Below are 15,744 nucleotides of genomic sequence, written 5' to 3'. Positions count from 1 at the left end.
AGCTCCTTCAAGTTGGATGGGTTCCCCTGGTGTACAGCAATCTTTAAGTCAAACCACAGATTCTCAATTGGATTGAGGTCTGGGCTTTGACTAGGCCATTCCAAGACATTTAAATATTTCCCTTTAAACCACTTGTTGTTGCTTTAGCAGTATGCTTAGGGTCATTGTTCAGCTGGAAGGTTGAACCTCTGTCCCCGTCTCAAATCTCTGGAAGACTGAAACAGGTTTCCCTCAAGAATTGCCTTGTATTTAGTGCCATCCATCATTCCTTCAATTCTGACCAGTTTCCCAGGCCCTGCCAATGAAAAACATCCCCACAGCATGATGCTGCCACCACCATGCTTGGGGTGATGAGAGGTGTTGGAATTGCGCCAGACATAGCGTTTTGATGATGACAAAAAGCTCAAATTTAGTCTCCTTTGACCAGAGTACCTTCTTCCATATGTTTGGAGAGTCTTCCACATGCCTTTTGGCGAACACCAAAATGTGTTTGCTTATTTTTATCTTTAAGCAGTGGCTTTTTTCTGGCCACTCTTCCGTAAACCCGGCAGGGGCGGCAGGTAGCCTAGTTGTTAGAGCGTTGGACTAGTAACCGAAAGGTTGCAAGTTTGAATCCCTGAGATGACAAGGTAAAATCTGTCTTTCTGCCCCTGAACAAGACAGTTAACCTGCTGTTTCTAGGTCATCATTGAAAATAAGAATGTGTTCTTTTCTGGCTTGCCTTGTTAAATAAAGGTAAAATAAAAAAAATAAGTACCCAACTCTGTGGAGTGTACGGCTTAAAGTGGTCCTATGGACAGATACTCCAATCCCGCCTTGGAGCTTTGCAGCTCATTCAGGGTTATCTTTAGTCTCTTTGTTGCCTTTCTGATTAATTCCCCCCTTGTCTGGTCTGTGAGTTTTTGTGGGCGGCCGCCCTCCCTTGACAGGTTTGTTGCAGGTTTGTTGTGGTGCCATATTCTTTCCAATTTTTAATAATGTATTTAATTGTGCTCCGTGGGATGTTCAAAGGTTCAGATATTTTTTACAACCCAACCCTGATCAGTACTTCTCCACACCTTTGTCCCTGAGCTGTTTGGAGAGCTCAGTGGTCTTCCTGGTGCCGCTTGCTTGGTGGTGGCGCTCACTTAGTGGTGTTGGAGACTCTGGGGCCTTTCAGAACAGGTGTATATATACTGAGATCATGTGACACTTAGATTGCACACAGGTGGACTTTATTTAACTAATTATGTGACTTCTGAAGGTAATTGGTTGCACCAGATCTTATTTAGGGGTTTTAGGGGTGAACACATATGCACACACCACTTTTATTTTTTTTATATATATATTTTTTAAACAAGTTATTTTTAAAATGTCACTTCACCAATTTGGACTATTTTGTGTTTATCCATTAAATGAAATCCAAATAAAAATCTATTTAAATTACAGGTTGTAATGCAACAAAATAGGAAAAACGCCAAGGGAGGGTGAATACTGCCTTTCCAAATCATGTGCAATCAATTGAATTTACCACAGGTGGACTCCAATCAAATTGTAGAAACATCTCAAGGATGATCAATGGAAACAGGATGCACCAGAGCTCAATTTCAAGTCTCATAACAAAGAGTCTGAATACCTAGCTAAAATTACAAAAAACATGTTTTCACTCTGTTGTTATGGGGTATTGTTTGTAGATTTATGAGGGAAAAAATATTTAATAGATTTTAGAATAAGGCTGCAACATAACAAATTGTGAAAAAAGTCAAGGGGTCTGAATACTTTCCGAATGCACTGTACATTAGAGTATGATTTTTTGCAACTTCACATGTGTAGTTACAGGAATAAAAGTCTCTAAATAGGCATAATGACACCATAACTCCACCTAGCAACAACAAAACATTTACATGTCATTGAAAATGTCACATGAAAATTGGACACCGCATATTTCTTTGTTATGCCTAGTATTCAGGTCTGTTTGTGCTTTAGCCAACTTTATATCATTTATAGCCATGCTAAACATTCCTGAAGAATGGAATAGATAAACAACTAGCTGTCAAATACTTGCTTCCTCTGTCTTTTTTTCCTCCACTCCTTGCCTCTCTTTGAAAGTGCATTGGATCCCGAGGGGAAAAGCCTTCACTCCTCTACCCCAATGTGCTTTGAGAGGAAGGTGAGGAATGGAGGAAACTAGGGGATAATCTCAATTCCAATTCCTTGAATCCTCATATTCTCGCCTCTTTCTCAAAACCCATTGGATCAGACCAATGGGGTAGAGGAGACGAATCAGGGAAATGCAATTGAGATTTTCCCAAGGACAGAGGAAGCAAGTGTTTGACAGCTATTAACATTTTTAGACAGTACAAGAGTGAGTGAGTGAGTGAGTGAGTGAGTGAGTGAGTGAGTGAGTGAGTGAGTGAGTGAGTGAGTGAGTGAGTGAGTGAGTGACTGAGTGAGTGAGTGAGTGAGAGTGGTTAATGAATGAGTGAGTGACTGAGCTACCATAATACCCATGGCCTGTCCAGAAACAACCCCTAGCCCCAACCCTCCAAAGTCTAGCCCAGGGACGTCAAACATAAGACCCCCTCACCTGGCACGTGAGGGGGTCCAATCCGGCCCGTAGGTGGTTTGAGTATATTGAAATATTGACCAATTCAATATACTTTCAAATAACTAAAGCCAAATTTAAACTGTACATACATGATAATGGACCTACATTCATAGAGTTTCTTGACTGTGTCAACTCTCTAATAATCACCAAAAGGAAAGCTAAACAGTCAGTTAGCATCAAAAATTCAAAAATCGATGGTTAGGGTAGGGCTGTGGCGGTCATGAAATGTCAGCCGGTGATTGTCAAGCATATAACTGCCGGTCTCGCGGTAATTGACCGTTAATTAACATAAGGACGTTTAGCTTATCCTGGATTCCACACATAGCCCACAAGCCACTGATGCAGAACTTTGGAACATCTACATTTTAAAAAGTCTAATAAATCCATGTAATATAGCCTACACCATCACAATAAATCCATTATTTATTTTAGACAGGTCTAAAGAAACATGATATGAAGAAAATGTAGTTTTAAGAAGAACAGAATAGCATATACTCTTAGTTGTCCTTATGAGGCTATTCTGTGTTGAGCGGTTAACAAAGAAACTGGTCCTCCTATAAGCTTCTTTTAGATTTTTTATGCAACTTTAGTTGTGATACAAGCATTGGGCTATATGTTTGGATTTTTTGTACATTCTAGGGCTGCATGATGCGACTTTTTTCAAATAATCAGAGTCCCATGAGGCATGAGCTTTGATTTGTTTCATGTGCAAGCTGCACACACTTCATCAGTCTTTCATTCACAATTTGACAAGCACTTGATAATGTTCTCACCAGGCCTCAAATTTCCCGGCAACATCCCCCTTGTGTGGCCGCAATGCAACTAAAAAAAATCCATGCCTATTGCGGCCAAATTGGCCGTTGTGCCCTTGGGCTGAATATAATAATTATAATTCCTTTCTCCCAGCTGCCATGCTGTGAAGCACCTCTCACTCACATGGCTCTGTCAGATATCTACATTCTTATTAGCCAATTCCTGTCACGTGATTGGGTCCTTCTCACAGACATTTCAGCTAAGAAGTAGGCTACAAGTGAATGAAGACAGACACGTCAGGGATGCAACTGCGCGCAACCCTCTTACCAAATTCTAAGGTGCATATTGAAGATGTTAGAACTGTCCAAATTTAGTCTACTTTTATCAGCCAACAAGATGAGTGGACCTAACAATCAGCAAAATCACTAGCCTATGTCAATCTACCATCCCCCATAGTGCAAAAGTTTATCAATTCTATTGGTCAACTTGTCCTTCTGTGAAAACCATGACAAGAAACAGAAACAATAACTCCTGGGGAAGGAACCAAAGGGTGTGACAGATATAGAGAAGGTAATCAGGAAGGTGATGAAGTCCAGGTGAGTCTGATGAGGCACAGGTGCACATAACGATGGTGACAGGTGTGCGTAATAATGAGCAGGCTGTTGATCTAGAGCGCTGGAGACGAAGTGTACGTGACAGTACCCCCTTTCTGACATGCGGCTCCAGCCGCAGGACACCGACCAAAGGGATGATCCCGGGGACCAGGAGTGGACCGGTCGCCTCTACTGAGGCGCGGGAACCTGACGAGTCGGCTGAGGTGCGGGAACCTGACGAGCCGGCTGAGGCATGGAAGCCTGACGAGCTAGCTGAGGCATCCTCGATAGACTCGGCAACAGGCCAACCGAGTCTTGTGAACCTGACGTTATGGCTGAGGCATGGAAGTCTGATGAACCGGCTGATGCATGCTCGGTTCTCCGGCAGCGGCACCCGGACCCGACGTCACCTATTAACACGCCTTTGGTGAGGCGTTATTCTGTAACGTGTACCGTGGAAGTCGGGAAGCAAGTAGAGGGAGTGAATAATTTAATAAATAAACTAACACAGACAAAACAAGTAACATGAGCAGCGTACAGACACAAAACAGAAACAATAACGCCTGGAGAAGGAACCAAAGGGAGTGACAGATATAGGGAAGGTAATCAGAAAGGTGATGAAGTCCAGGTGAGTATGATGAAGCGCTGGGGCGCGTAACGATGGTGACAGGTGTGTGTAATAATGAGCAGCATGGTGACCTAGAGCGCCGGAGAGGGAGTTTGTGACAAGAACACTTTTCCCGTGGTTCATTTTCATGCCAACCAGGTACTCCTGTACTCAATGTGCTTAATATTAGAAAGGTTTATAAATAAATATACAGTTGAAATCGGAAGTTTACATACACTTAGGTTGGAGTCATTAAAACTTGTTTTTCAACCACTTTACGCATTTCTTGTTAACAAACTATGGTTTTGGTAAGTCGGTTAGGACATTTACTTTGTGCATGACAGGACCACGTAGCCGTCATACCGCTCAGGAAGGAGATGCATTCTGTCTCCTAGAGATGAATGTACTTTGGTGCGAAAAGTGAAAATCAATCCCAGAACAACAGCAAAGGACCTTGTGAAGATGCTGGAGGAAACAGGTATAAAAGTATCTATAGTATAAAAAAAAGTAAGAAAGTATCACAGTAAAGCGAGTCCTACATCGACATATCCTGAAAGCCGTTCAGCAAGGAAGACGTCACTGCTCCAAAACCGCCATAAAAAAGCCAGACTACGGTTTGCAACTGCACATGGGGACAAAGATCATACTTTTTGGAGAAATGTCCTCTGGTCTGATGAAACAAAAATATAACTGTTTGGCCATAAATACCATTGTTTTGTTTGGAGGAAAAAGGGGGAGGCTTGCAAGCCGAAGAACACCATCCCAACCGTGAAGCACGGGTGTGGCAGCATCATGTTGTAGGGGTGCTTTGCAGCTGGAGGGACTGGTGCACTTCACAAAATAGACGGCATCATGAAGTAGGAAAATTATGTGGATACAGTATATTGAAGCAACATCTCAAGACATCAGTCTTGAAGTTAAAGCTTGGTCGCAAATGGGTCTTCCAAATTGACAATGACCCCAAGCATACTTCCAAAGTTGTGGCAAAATGGCTTAAGGACAACAAAGTCAAGGTTTTGGAGTGGCCATCACAAAGCCCTGACCTCAATCCTATAGAAAAGTTGTGGATAGAACCGAAAAAGGTTGTGCGAGCAAGGAGGCCTACAAACATGACTCAGTAACTCCAGCTCTATCAGGAGGAATGGGCCAAAATTCACCCAACTTATTTGTGGAAGGCTTCCCGAAACGTTTGACCCAAGTTAAACTATTTAAAGGCAATGCAACCAAATTCGAATTGAGTGTATGTAAACTTATGACCACTGGGAATGTGATGAAAGAAATCAAATATTAAATAAATCATTCTCTCTACTATTTATTCTGACATTTCATATTCTTAAAATAAAGTGGTGATCCTAACTGACCTATGACAGGGAATGTTTACTAGGATTAAATGTCAGGAATTGAGAAAAACTGAGTTTAAATGTATTTGGCTAAGGTGTATGTAAACTCCTGACTTCAAGTGTAGTAGGCCTAGTCTACAGAAAGCTGATGGGATACTGCCCTTTTTAATAGAGGCCATCAAAACTCTGTTTTCTCACACAATTGCATAGCCTATATACATTTTGCTCACAGGCTCTCATGAAGTGTTTGATTTGAGAGTGATTAGAGGGACAATAGAGGGCTGAGTACCAGGCAGTTAGCAAGTTCAGTAGGCTACTAATGACCATCAGCAGTATCAGAGTTTGGAGAAGCCTAATAACTGTGACTAAATGGTCACATGGAATTTGACCCGTGTCATGAATCAAATCAAATCAAATCAAATTTATTTATATAGCCCTTCGTACATCAGCTGATATCTCAAAGTGCTGTACAGAAACCCAGCCTAAAACCCCAAACAGCAAGCAATGCAGGTGTAGAAGCACGGTGGCTAGGAAAAACTCCCTAGAAAGGCCAAAACCTAGGAAGAAACCTAGAGAGGAACCAGGCTATGTGGTGTGGCCAGTCCTCTTCTGGCTGTGCCGGGTGGAGATTATAACAGAACATGGCCAAGATGTTCAAATGTTCATAAATGACCAGCATGGTCGAATAATAATAAGGCAGAACAGTTGAAACTGGAGCAGCAGCACGGTCAGGTGGACTGGGGACAGCAAGGAGTCATCATGTCAGGTAGTCCATGACTCGTGACTGCCAATGTGGCGGTAATACGGTCATCATAACAGCCCTAGGATGGATGTGGGACTATTCCCCCCCCCCCCCCCCAATTTTGACGATGAGGAAATAGAACACATTTTCAGTGCGGCCCTCCGGACCTCATGAAGACGGAATGCTGGCCCCGGGGCAAAATTAGGTTGACATCCCTGGTCTAGACACTTGTGGAGATCTGAGAAGAATTGATGTTGGTGACATGGTGAGAGCTCCACCTTACCCTCTGATAGGCTTGGTGGAATTTTGGCCGTATTGCTTACACCTGTCCAATCCTCTCAGATATCAAAACGTGTATAGAGGGTAGGATCTAAGTCAAGGGTTGTTTCAGGACAGGAACCCACAACACTTTGGGTATGTGGTGAACCTTCAGCACAACACTTGAGGCAGGGTTGGATGTTTCAATCCATTGCTGGACACACACAGATTTGCACAGATGTAAGCTGGACACCCTATCAGGCTGGTCAGGCAGTTCTGGGTATCTGGAGACCTGCTGTAAACCGTAAACAGAAATATAAACATTTCTACTGTTCTATCCAGCACAGCTTCATTCCAGCTTCATTCCAGCTAGTTAGATGTGCAACCACTGACTAACTATAGCTAGGGGCTTATCTCTAGTCTAGCAATAGATACTGCTGTATGGTATCATTGAATAATAAAGCAATAAGGCCAGAGGGGGTATGTTTTATGGCCAATATACCACGGCTAAGGGCTGTGCTGGATACAGCCCTTAGCCATGGCATATTGGCCATATATCACAAACCCCTGAGGTGCCTTATTGCTATTTTAAACTGGTTAACAAAGTAATTAGAGCAGTAAAAATACATGTTTTGTCATACCCGTGGTGTACGGTCTGATAAACCATGGCTGTCAGCCAATCAGCATTCAGGGTTCAAACCACCCAGTTTATAATATTTTTTATGCCATGTCATTGTTGAATACTCCTTTCTGATTGGCTTAAAGGGCATTCCAGAGCATGCATTATTACCTTATAACACACAGTATATTTGCACGGTAGAATTCAATGGCTATAGTTTATTTTCACGCGTTTTGTTTGAACTGCTTTTGAAAACAAAAGTCTATTTGAAAACAGTATTGGTATTGTTGATTTCAATTTATTTTCATAATAGCAAGCTAGGCCTGATGGTTTGTCTAGCTAAACTAGCAAGTCTGTTTGTTTGGTTACAACAGCAACTACTTTAGCTACAGTATCAAGTAAACGTGCTAGCTACTTCAGGAGTGGCAAATGTGTTAAATTATAGCCATGGTATTAAATGGATAATCAGCTCGGGGCTCCATGCGTTCTCTGGAAAATAATGCAACTCCGTGGAAGGTCAGTTTCACTCCGGTAACTGATTGTGGAACACACCTTCCACATTGTTCATTATTTTCCATAGAGCTCATAGCCCCTCTTTGATTATCCCTTACATATGCTTAGCTAGGTCTGGGCTGTATTAGATTCTGTATCAGCACCACAGAGATCTCACTCCACACGTCTCCCCACTGAACCGGCTTATAAATGTAATCCCCCAATTATTGCTGCTCCGTATTGTACTGTGCACCTGCATATTCATAATTAAAAGCTGGCAGATCTAATGAGAATTGTGAAGACAAAACAGAAACCACATCTGCCTAGTCAACATCACAAGGCAAGTAAATAAATTAATAAATAAAGACAGGAAACATGTTGATGTGTGTTGTGAATGCAGGAGGAGGGAGCAGAGTGGGTCCTCAGCATCTTAACAAGGATCTTTTCATCCATGCTCTGCGTTTAATTAAGCTCTGGGATTCCAACCAATTAAAGTGTTGAGCCCCCAGGGCAAAGTACTTTTGATTGGTTCTTGACAGTTTCAATCAAATGCTTATTCCCACCCACGATGAGTCTTCAAGGGGATAGTTCAGATGATATTATATTACAGAACATTCGGACATAAATTGATGTAGAACAGACATTATTCTCTATCATGTAAAACAGAACATCCTGTCAGCTCTGCAACGGTGCGGCTAAGACTTGACAATAATGTATTACCTTTTTCTGGTAAGTAGTACATGTGTCCAACATTGTATCCAATTTGCTCGATTAGACAAATTAAATGGGACTCAGAAATATCTAGGGACGGGATTGTCCGCCATTTACATTAATTAATATTTAATTCCCCTTTGATCGATATATTTAGCATTCATTTGTACACGTCCTGTCCTGTTGATTCAGATGCAGAGAAGGCTATTGATTTTTTAATTCCCATTGAAAAGGTGAGGGCCACTTAAATTAGTGAAACACTCCGACTCGCGATTCATCTTCTGCTCTCATCCGTAGTGACAACTTGTTATTTCCCCTGCCTTGACTTCTATCCTCTATCCTGTTCATTAAAATGTGTGATAAAAGTGAGAGAGAGAGAGAGAGGAGGGAGAGCGATAGAGAAGGATAACGACAGAGAGGGAGAGAGAGAAAGATGGGGAGAGAGAGAGAGGAGGGAGAGCGATAGAGAAGGATAACGACAGAGAGGGAGAGAGAGAAAGATGGGGAGAGAGAGAGAGAGATCAAAGGGCTACATGGCAATAGCAGGAGTCAGGATTTCCTTTGAAAGTGAGTCCTTATGAGCCCCAGTCAGATCCCATGGCAGGGGAGGAACAGGGCCGTCACTCTGGGCTTAGAGATGGAGCAGCCTGGGTCTCAGGTGGTTCTGGGGTGGTAGAGGGGGGTACGAAGGGTTATGGGGGGTTGTAGGGACTAAAGAGTAGATAGGAAGAAGAGGGGGTTATTTGGGGGTAGTTGGTGCTGGTGTGCTAGTCCTGAGGCTGTTGGGAAAACATAAGGTGTGTCCGCTCTTATCAAGTATAGAGTTGTAAGTGAATAATAACCCTTCATCTTTTCATTTGAATTAAATCTTCCAAGCGAGTTCATAGTCTTAGCCTCTGCATGTTTTTTCCTCCTTTTTTCCTCTTTTCAAAGTTTGTTTGTTCTACTGCATGCTAATTTGACTTAACTCTTTCCTCCCCCAAGAGAGGAGCAAGGTTACAGTATATAGAAAAGAAAGAGAAGAAAGATAACGTTTTGATTAGGAGGAAGGGGAACACTTCAATGGTGCATGGGTGGGATTGAAAACAAAACAAAGAATGTCTACTATCTGAAAGGAAAGTATTCTTATATTCTTCTTAAAGTTGGCAGTGTTATAAAAAGCAACTTAGTTAACACACATACAATATAAATGCATATGTGGAGTTGAACCCACAACTTTGGTGTTGCTACCAATATCCACCAAGCCACTGATCCATATTAACCTCACATGACATTGGAGTCATTGTCATTGTGAAGTTAATCTCTATAAAGTCATGTCACAATCCCTGTACTATTTATCATTTGCATACACCTAAAGACATCCCCATTACACGACATGTGCTGGGCACAAATAAATGTCTATTCCACGTTTATACAACAAATTTTATTGAAATGATGTGGAAACAACATTGATTCAACATGTGTGTGCCCAGTGGGCTTGTCCTTCTCCCTAAGTAAGAACAAGCAGCTCCCTTGGTAGTACCCTGACTGAGACGTGTGAGAGACAGTTATAGCACCAGCGCCGCACAAAGTGAGCAAGCCAACTGTGACCTAAACAGAGCCATTGTTACCAATTTTACCAGCATTTCATTATTTTCAGGTCTATAAACATGCAACGCTCTTTAAATGACCCACATCCCCCTCAGACCCCCCACTGATGGAGACTGTGGCTCTCGTCCAACCAGATGTCCACTTTCTCACAGCGTGAGGTTCTCCATCCCGCGTCCGCCCCCCGCATCAGGAAAATAGAGACAGTCTAATAATAAAATCCTACACACACACACACACACTAAAAGGAATGTTAGATTGGAAGATTAATAGAACATTCTCCTTGGTGACATTCTGTTCCATACAGCATGTTGGCTTTTATTATGAAGAGGGCACAACATGGCTACGTCCCAAACAGCACCCTATTCACTTTCTAGTGCACTACTTTTGACCAGGGCCAATTGGGCCCTGGGACCCTGCACTATGTAGGGAATCACGTTTATTTGGGACGCAGACATGCGCTTTACTGGCTCTCACACGTACAGAAGCTTTCATTCTTACATTCACATATTATGCACTAAGTAGGTGAACAGTGATAATGCAGAAGAACAATGTGTATCTGTTCATAGAGGATCAACCCTCTGAGCATCAGTTGCAAGGCCTTGCCCTTTATAAGGTCTTGCTATTAGAAACGAAGCCTGGAAGTAGCCAATGTACTCCAAAGAGATGCAATTATAAGCCTATTCATTACAAGCAACATTCAATTCGGCAGCAATGTACATTTGGCCAACTACTCACTGAATTCTTCCACTGCTCTATCGTTCGCTACATCTCAGTCTGAATCTTCCATCATTGAAAGTCGTTTGTGGTGACGTCGTTTGTGGTGAAAGTCATCAGTGATTGGATCGTCTCTAACCAATCAGAGTATCAAAGCTAATTATGTACTTTAAAAAAACGCTGTACTAGTTCACCCACGTGTATTCTGGCTCTGGCCCTGCCCATTAATTTCTGGGACCAATCGGATGGTTCGAATGTGTTCGCATTCTAGAGGGGTCGGAGAAGAAACGTTCATGGGCGTGGTGTGGCGTTTGGCTGGAGCAATGAGTCTGGGTAGCCAAGCAAAATTTACATAGTAACTAGACGAAGTTATGTTGAAGAGTAAAGTCAATGTTAAATTGTTTATCAATTGGCATTCACCATATTATAAGTGTGTAAAAGGATTCGTCACAATCACTTTTTTGGGTTCACCAAAACATTACAATCTGACAGAGACAGGTATTAGATTGGACTGGTTTCACTCAGCACCTGTGAAATAATGGATGGAGTGACAGCCACTATGAGATGTAATTCCCATGATAGAGCCATCTTTCTCTCTCCCCTGAGGTATCTTCTGAGCTGGACTCTGGCCTGCCTCCAGTCTGTACGCTCACACTGTGTTTGAGGACACAGTCTGACTATGCCAGCAACACCACTGAGCACACACACACACACACACACACACACACACACACACACACACACACACACACACACACACACACACACACACACACACACACTCAAACACAAACGCACCATCACGCCAGCTACACCACAGAGTAAACACCCAACACCGCCCATTTTTGTTTCAATTATCTGCTGGGTCAAGTTCAGACAGGTGGGTAAGAGGATCAGGTGGTTTAATTTAGCCGCATACAGCCATGAGTGGTAAGCAGGCTAGGGTCTAGCAGGCTAGCATCTATGCCAGGGGGCCAAAGGCTGTAAAATAATATAGTTACTGTAGATACTGTAGTTGGTTCCCTGGAGTGGGAAGATTGGGTATAGCTGCCCCCAGTATTGTATAATCATGGGAGGATATAGCTAAAGATATTGTAGTTTATCCAGGGGTTAGTTGTGGCCTGGAGTGTGGAGTGTGATCCTAGACACCCCCATTCTCCCTGGGCTATGGTACAGCCACTTGGATGGTTGTGTGGTTGGATGGTTGGATGGTTGGATGGTTGGCTGGATTGTTTGATGGTTGGATGGATAGTTGGATATTCGTCTTCTGTTGTTTATGATTTGGTACCTGTTAATTCTGTGATTCAGACCTTTCAATCTTAGTTGAAATGAACAGTATTCCCTATGAGCAAAAGACATTGAAAATAAGTATTTGGGGTTGAAAAGACATTGAAAATCAGTCAGTCTGTGATATGTACCCATGTCTGTTTTTCTCTTGCCATTCTATTGTCATACTTGGCCACCAGTGGTGGAAAAGGTACTCAATTGTCATAATTGGCCACCAGTGGTGGAAAAGGTACTCAATTGTCATACTTGGCCACCAGTGGTGGAAAAGATACTCAATTGTCATACTTGGCCACCAGTGGTGGAAAAGGTACTCAAGTAAAAGTAAAGATACCTTAATAGAAAATGCCTCAAGTAAAAGCAAAAGTTACCCAATAAAATGCTAAAAGTTTAAACGTTTCTGGTTTTAAATGTACTTACTGAAAGTACAGTAGTGAAAAAAGTACTCGATTGTCATACTTGAGTAAAAGTAAATGCTATACGTCAATTCCTTATATTAAGCAAACCAGACAGTATAATTTTCTTGTTTTTAAAATGTACGGACATACGGGCACACTTCAACACTCAAACATAATTTAGAAATGCAGTGTTTGTGTATAGTCCGTCAGATCAGAGGCAGTGGGAATGTGGATGAAGGTGCATGAATTGGACAATACTTCTGTCCTGCCTGAGAATTCTAAATCTAACGAGTACTTTTTGGTGTCAGGGAAAATGTATGGGAGTCAAAAGTACATCTTTATGGGGCCTCACGAGTGGCACTGCAGTGCAAGCTCGAGATTCTGGGTTTCTGTCCAGGCTCTGTCGCAGCCGGCCACGACCAGGAGACCCATGGGGCGTAGCACAATTGGTCCAGCCTCATCCGGGCTAGGCTGGCAGGGATGTCCTTATCCCATCGTGCACTAGCGACTCCTGTGGTGGGCCAGGTACAGTGCACACTGACACTGTCGCCAGGTGTACAGTGTTTTTTCCAACTCATTGGTGCTTCTGTGTCAAGAAGCTGTGTTTGGGTTGTGCTTCAGAGGATGCAGAGCTCGGCTCTCCTGAGTTGGGAGTTGCAGTAATGAGACAAGACTGTAACTACCAATTGGATACTGAGAAAATGGGGTTAAACATCTTTATGTTAGTGGAGTAAAAGTAAAAGTTGTGAATAGTAAAGCACAGATACCCCCAAAAACGACTTCCTTTACAATATTTTAACTTAAGTACTTTACACCACAGTTGGCCACACTTGGCTTTTTAGAGACCATCTCCTTCGGAAACCTTGAGAGCTCAAAGATGGTAGGACAGAGAGGGGGCAGGTACAGCGTTGCAGCGTGGGAGATCATATGCCCTAAAATTAAAGTGTTAAATTGTGACATTAGGAAGTGAGGCCATAACTTTCAGCCTGTATAAGTCTATCCTCAGCCCTTAACCCTTAGTCACTGCCCTCTACATTATTAGAAAGAGCTACATGGGTATCAGCTGAATTGAAACTCAGCTTGGATTGAGCTACATGTATTATAATAAAGATAAATACACAGTCATTCCTCTCAGATCTTCAATGATTGTCTTAGATCAAGAAGAGAAGAGAGGGTCAAACTGTACTCCCAGGCTTACTCTCACAATGCCCTGGTGGATATACACAGAAAGACATACCCTAGCTCCCAGACAGACAGACATACCCTAGCACCCAGGCGGACAGACATACCCTAGCTCCCAGACAGACAGACATGCCCTAGCACCCAGGTAGACAGACATACCCTAGCTCCCAGGTAGACAGACATACCCTAGCTCCCAGACAGACAGACATACCCTAGCTCCCAGACAGACAGACATGCCCTAGCTCCCAGACAGACATACATACCCTAGCACCCAGGCAGACATACCCTAGCACCCAGACAGACATACCCTAGCTCCCAGACAGACAGACATACCCTAGCACCCAGGCAGACATACCCTAGCACCCAGACAGACATACCCTAGCTCCCAGACAGACATACCCTAGCACCCAGGCAGACAGACCTACCCTAGCTCCCAGGCAGACAGACATACACTAGCTCCCAGACAGACAGATACACTAGCTCCCAGACAGATAGACATACACTAGCTCCCAGACAGACAGACATACACTAGCTCCCAGGCAGACAGACATACACTAGCTCCCAGACAGACAGACATACACTAGCTCCCAGGCAGACAGACATACACTAGCTCCCAGACAGAGACATACACTAGCTCCCAGACAGACAGACATACACTAGCTCCCAGACAGACAGACATACACTAGCTCCCAGACAGACAGACATACACTAGCTCCCAGACAGACAGACATACACTAGCTCCCAGACAGACAGACATACACTAGCTCCCAGGCAGACAGACATACACTAGCTCCCAGGCAGCCAGACATACACTAGCTCCCAGGCAGACAGACATACACTAGCTCCCAGACAGACAGACATACACTAGCTCCCAGGCAGACAGACATACACTAGCTCCCAGGCAGACAGACATACACTAGCACCCACACAAAGGAAGTTTAAAAGAAAGAGTGTAGAGCAAAATGGCTGTGGGGCTCCCGGAAAGACTTTCAAAGCTTCTCAGTAAGTCAGATGATGTGGTATACCGTCATGTGAAACAAACAGTACCACTTTCCCTTTGAAAACCATGGATGCTATTTGAATACTCACTTCTTAGTGGCCCTCGAACAATACACTGATATTGGTGCTTTGCTGGAACTCAAAAGCTCTTTACACAAAAGGCAGAGGAGAGGAAATAAATGGGAGAATATAAGCTGGTAGAATACTGAATTGTGCTGAAGCCAGCTCTCTCTCTGTCTCAGTCTATATCTCCGTCTTTCTCTCTCTCACTTTTTTTCTCACTCTCTCACTGTCTCTCTTAGTATTTATGATGGTACTGTATCTGGAGGAGAAGTAAAGGAGACGAAGGAGAAAGGATGGTGGAATGAGAATTCAGAGAACAATCTAATTTATCCTCATAACTTATTTAATAACTTCTGGGGAGAGTTCATGTTGTTGAACTTTTGCTTAACGCGTGCGGGTAGGATCTCTGAGTTTTAGTTCCCTTTTAATGTGACATATAAACTAAGGCTAGTTTATCTGACATACAAAGACCGTGGCTAGTTAGTTTGTTCTTCCCCCACTGTGAACAACAGCCTGAGGCCAGAGAAGGACTGTTGTCAGGCTAATAATAAACTCCATGGCTACATACATCTGAAGTGTGTTCTCTCTGTCTCTGACTTTGGCCTCTAGCTTGGACAACAGATGGAATGTTAGGGTTTGAACCCCACTCTGATGCATCACACACATACACTGTAGCCTCGTTATTGTGTTACTATTTCCTATTCTAGGAAGAATATGTTTTTTTGTACTTTTTATTTCTGAATTGTTAGGAAAGACCTCGTAAATAAGCATTTCAAAGTAAAGTCTACATTTGTTGTATTCGGCGCATGTGA

At 43.0% G+C, this 15,744-nt stretch overlaps 1 protein-coding gene across 1 annotated transcript in view; it reads left to right on the top strand.

The window, feature by feature from the left end:
• Positions 1-15,744, top strand: part of LOC110522476 (MAM domain-containing glycosylphosphatidylinositol anchor protein 2) — a 379,869-nt gene that overhangs the window by 120,854 nt on the left and 243,271 nt on the right. The window lies entirely within an intron of this gene.

The sequence above is a fragment of the Oncorhynchus mykiss genome, chromosome 4 (assembly GCF_057628025.1).
Source record: "Oncorhynchus mykiss isolate SJ-2025 chromosome 4, ASM5762802v1, whole genome shotgun sequence".
Classification (NCBI taxonomy): Eukaryota; Metazoa; Chordata; class Actinopteri; order Salmoniformes; family Salmonidae; genus Oncorhynchus; species Oncorhynchus mykiss.
This window is presented reverse-complemented; position numbering and strand designations above follow the sequence as displayed.